The 5,000-nt window shown below is 52.4% G+C and overlaps 1 non-coding gene across 1 annotated transcript in view; it reads right to left on the bottom strand.

Moving 5' to 3' along the window:
* The window catches only part of LOC126434793 (small subunit ribosomal RNA), a 1,910-nt gene extending 405 nt beyond the window's left edge, over nucleotides 1-1,505 (bottom strand). Inside the window, exon 1 of the ribosomal RNA XR_007579497.1 lies at nucleotides 1-1,505. This exon is cut by the window's left edge and continues 405 nt beyond it. This is a non-coding gene — a ribosomal RNA (small subunit ribosomal RNA).
* Nucleotides 1,506-5,000: the final 3,495 nt, after the last annotated feature.

The raw sequence follows: 5,000 nt of genomic DNA, 5'->3' as shown, positions 1-5,000 counted from the left end.
CCGCCTGTCCCTCTAAGAAGAAAAGTAATCGCTGACAGCACGAAGGATGTCACGCGACTAGTTAGCAGGCTAGAGTCTCGTTCGTTATCGGAATTAACCAGACAAATCGCTCCACCAACTAAGAACGGCCATGCACCACCACCCACCGAATCAAGAAAGAGCTATCAATCTGTCAATCCTTCCGGTGTCCGGGCCTGGTGAGGTTTCCCGTGTTGAGTCAAATTAAGCCGCAGGCTCCACTCCTGGTGGTGCCCTTCCGTCAATTCCTTTAAGTTTCAGCTTTGCAACCATACTTCCCCCGGAACCCAAAAGCTTTGGTTTCCCGGAGGCTGCCCGCCGAGTCATCGGAGGAACTGCGGCGGATCGCTGGCTGGCATCGTTTATGGTTAGAACTAGGGCGGTATCTGATCGCCTTCGAACCTCTAACTTTCGTTCTTGATTAATGAAAACATACTTGGCAAATGCTTTCGCTTCTGTTCGTCTTGCGACGATCCAAGAATTTCACCTCTAACGTCGCAATACGAATGCCCCCGCCTGTCCCTATTAATCATTACCTCGGGTTCCGAAAACCAACAAAATAGAACCGAGGTCCTATTCCATTATTCCATGCACACAGTATTCAGGCGGGCTTGCCTGCTTTAAGCACTCTAATTTGTTCAAAGTAAACGTGCCGGCCCACCGAGACACTCACTCAAGAGCACCCTGGTAGGATTGCAACGGGGTCCGCCTCGGGACGCACGAGCACGCACGAGGCGCGTCGCACGCCTTCAGCTCGCCCCACCGGCAGGACGTCCCACGATACATGCCAGTTAAACACCGACGGGCGGTGAACCAACAGCGTGGGACACAAATCCAACTACGAGCTTTTTAACCGCAACAACTTTAATATACGCTATTGGAGCTGGAATTACCGCGGCTGCTGGCACCAGACTTGCCCTCCAATAGATACTCGTTAAAGGATTTAAAGTGTACTCATTCCGATTACGGGGCCTCGGATGAGTCCCGTATCGTTATTTTTCGTCACTACCTCCCCGTGCCGGGAGTGGGTAATTTGCGCGCCTGCTGCCTTCCTTGGATGTGGTAGCCGTTTCTCAGGCTCCCTCTCCGGAATCGAACCCTGATTCCCCGTTACCCGTTACAACCATGGTAGGCGCAGAACCTACCATCGACAGTTGATAAGGCAGACATTTGAAAGATGCGTCGCCGGTACGAGGACCGTGCGATCAGCCCAAAGTTATTCAGAGTCACCAAGGCAAACGGACCGGACGAGCCGACCGATTGGTTTTGATCTAATAAAAGCGTCCCTTCCATCTCTGGTCGGGACTCTGTTTGCATGTATTAGCTCTAGAATTACCACAGTTATCCAAGTAACGTGGGTACGATCTAAGGAACCATAACTGATTTAATGAGCCATTCGCGGTTTCACCTTAATGCGGCTTGTACTGAGACATGCATGGCTTAATCTTTGAGACAAGCATATGACTACTGGCAGGATCAACCAGGGAGCTGCGTCAACTAGAGCTGAGCAGCCGGCCGCCCGGGAGTGTGTCCCGGGGGCCCGCGCGAACACGCAAGCGTCCGCTCAATTATTCTGCAAACAGGAGGAGGCTGAGCTCCCCTGCACCATACACCTCGAAACCCTCTCAGGTCCCGGCGGCGCGCAGCGCCGTCCTAAGTACTTGGTCGGGTTCGAGAGAGGCGCAATCGCCCGGAGTTTGGCGAGTAGACGCTTTAGGTGCGACCACCCGTGCTCCCAACTGAGCTTGCCGCTGCCGACAGAGGCCCGGGAGCGTGCTGTCGTGGCATTGCCGGCGGGAGACAACACGCGCCACCTACGGTGACCGGCAGCTCCAACGCCAGCGCCACAGAAGGACAAAAGCCCCACTTGGGTGCCGAAGCGAACTCTCCCAGCACAGCGCACGCGCCAACACGTCCGCACAGCTGCGATACAAACCACCTGCGAGAACCGCAGAGGCGACCGAGCAGCAGACGGCGTCGCGGCGCCGAGCGCCAGGCGGCGGCGCATCCTCAGCGCACACAGTCCTCAATCGGACCAGCACACTGCAGATGTCCACCGCGCTTCGCACCGGGCCCGCGAGGACCTACTTTGGCCGCACGGCGCCGCGTGCAGGGTGCGCCGGCGCGCAGCTGCGCCGCCTGCCGCCTCCGTCGGCCGGCGCGCCTGCCACTGGCCGCCCCCACCAGCCGGCTGTAGCGCGTGCGCCCACGCACCGCGCGGCCAGCACGCCGGGAGGCCCCCCCTCACCGGCCGGGGACGGTCCCACCCAGCCACCGCCGCGTATCGCTTCACACCCAGATGCCATTCACGTTCGTGGGCATGGTGGGTATCGCTGGAACAACCGGTTGGTAGCTCAACCGATCGTCGCCATCACTGATTCACCTCTAGCGAGAACAACCGCACCACAACGGTTTACCAGTTGTTCATTTGCGTAACGTCACCAGCAAACGTAGGCGTCCATCGCCATTTGCAAATTCAACGATTGTTGCATGCCTGTGTCAGGTGTCACGACACACTGTCTGCCCACATACACGCAACAACATGTGCACGCTTCGCGAACACGTGGAAGGTGGCCCCCGTACGTATGCGATGTCCATTGCGCGAACGACTGTCAACCGGCCTCTGTCGCATGTCGCAGATGTGGAACGCAGTGCACCATGCTATCACGGTGTGTGAGAAGAGACGACTACGTCTGACAACACGCGCCACTACATCAACAGACGGCTCATGCTGATCGCCATCCAGGGCATACCACACTGCAATCCAGCTCTTATAGGGAGACGACACGTAGCTGAGTGCACAACATTTGGACCGCATGGTTCGCCGTTGTTGGCGCAGTCGTTGTACGGTCACATGTACCACGATGTATCATTCAGTACATGAGGACCAATGTGCAGTACAGTGTGTGATTTGGACGTACAACATCAGCGGACAGTTGACACAGGCCGTACCACAGCGTAGGCTAAGTGCTTCGCCATGCGAATGCCAATGAACAACTGCAAATGCCAATGAACAACTGCAAAGGGCATTGAGCATGTACGTCCTGCTGCCATCCACATTACAGTGTATAGCTGCAAGGTGTTTAACATGAAGCGATACACTGGGGACCGGGCAGTGCGAGTAGCAAACTATATTGCGGGGGTTGCAGTTGGGCAACACTACACTAATTTAACGCGTCGTATGACAATTACAGAGCAGGTTAAGGCCCAACGTGTGTTGGGTTAAGGCCCAACGTGTGTTGGGTTAAGGCCCAACGTGTGTTGGGTTAAGGCCCAACGTGTGTTGGGTTAAGGCCCAACGTGTGTTGGGTTAAGGCCCAACGTGTGTTGGGTTAAGGCCCAACGTGTGTTGGGTTAAGGCCCAACGTGTGTTGGGTTAAGGCCCAACGTGTGTTGGGTTAAGGCCCAACGTGTGTTGGGTTAAGGCCCAACGTGTGTTGGGTTAAGGCCCAACGTGTGTTGGGTTAAGGCCCAACGTGTGTTGGGTTACAGCACAATGTGGGTTACGTTAAGGCGCAATATAGGTTACGTTAAGGCGCAATATAGGTTACGTTAAGGCGCAATATAGGTTACATTAAGGCGCAATATAGGTTACGTTAAGGCGCAATATAGGTTACGTTAAGGCGCAATATAGGTTACGTTAAGGCGCAATATAGGTTACGTTAAGGCGCAATATAGGTTACGTTAAGGCGCAATATAGGTTACGTTAAGGCGCAATATAGGTTACGTTAAGGCGCAATATAGGTTACGTTAAGGCGCAATATAGGTTACGTTAAGGCGCAATATAGGTTACGTTAAGGCGCAATATAGGTTACGTTAAGGCGCAATATAGGTTACGTTAAGGCGCAATATAGGTTACGTTAAGGCGCAATATAGGTTACGTTAAGGCGCAATATAGGTTACGTTAAGGCGCAATATAGGTTACGTTAAGGCGCAATATAGGTTACGTTAAGGCGCAATATAGGTTACGTTAAGGCGCAATATAGGTTACGTTAAGGCGCAATATAGGTTACGTTAAGGCGCAATATAGGTTACGTTAAGGCGCAATATAGGTTAGGTTAAGGCGCAATATAGGTTACGTTAAGGCGCAATATAGGTTACGTTAAGGCGCAATACAGGTTACGTTAAGGCGCAATACAGGTTAGGTTAAGGCGCAATACAGGTTAGGTTAAGGCGCAATACAGGTTAGGTTAAGGCGCAATACAGGTTAGGTTAAGGCGCAATACAGGTTAGGTTAAGGCGCAATACAGGTTAGGTTAAGGCGCAATACAGGTTAGGTTAAGGCGCAATACAGGTTAGGTTAAGGCGCAATACAGGTTAGGTTAAGGCGCAATACAGGTTAGGTTAAGGCGCAATACAGGTTAGGTTAAGGCGCAATACAGGTTAGGTTAAGGTACGACGTAGGTTAGGTTAAGGTACGACGTAGGTTAGGTTAAGGTACGACGTAGGTTAGGTTAAGGTACGACGTAGGTTAGGTTAAGGTACGACGTAGGTTAGGTTAAGGTACGACGTAGGTTAGGTTAAGGTACGACGTAGGTTAGGTTAAGGTACGACGTAGGTTAGGTTAAGGTACGACGTAGGTTAGGTTAAGGTACGACGTAGGTTAGGTTAAGGTACGACGTAGGTTAGGTTAAGGTACGACGTAGGTTAGGTTAAGGTACGACGTAGGTTAGGTTAAGGTACGACGTAGGTTAGGTTAAGGTACGACGTAGGTTAGGTTAAGGTACGACGTAGGTTAGGTTAAGGTACGACGTAGGTTAGGTTAAGGTACGACGTAGGTTAGGTTAAGGTACGACGTAGGTTAGGTTAAGGTACGACGTAGGTTAGGTTAAGGTACGACGTAGGTTAGGTTAAGGTACGACGTGGGTTAGGTTAAGGTACGACGTAGGTTAGGTTAAGGTACGACGTAGGTTAGGTTAAGGTCCGACGTAGGTTAGGTTAAGGTACGACGTAGGTTAGGTTAAGGTACGACGTAGGTTAGG

This window comes from Schistocerca serialis, unplaced genomic scaffold (genome assembly GCF_023864345.2).
Source record: "Schistocerca serialis cubense isolate TAMUIC-IGC-003099 unplaced genomic scaffold, iqSchSeri2.2 HiC_scaffold_1195, whole genome shotgun sequence".
NCBI classification, from domain to species: Eukaryota; Metazoa; Arthropoda; class Insecta; order Orthoptera; family Acrididae; genus Schistocerca; species Schistocerca serialis.
The sequence above is the reverse complement of the archived record's forward strand: the minus strand, read 5'-3'. Positions and strand labels throughout refer to the sequence as shown.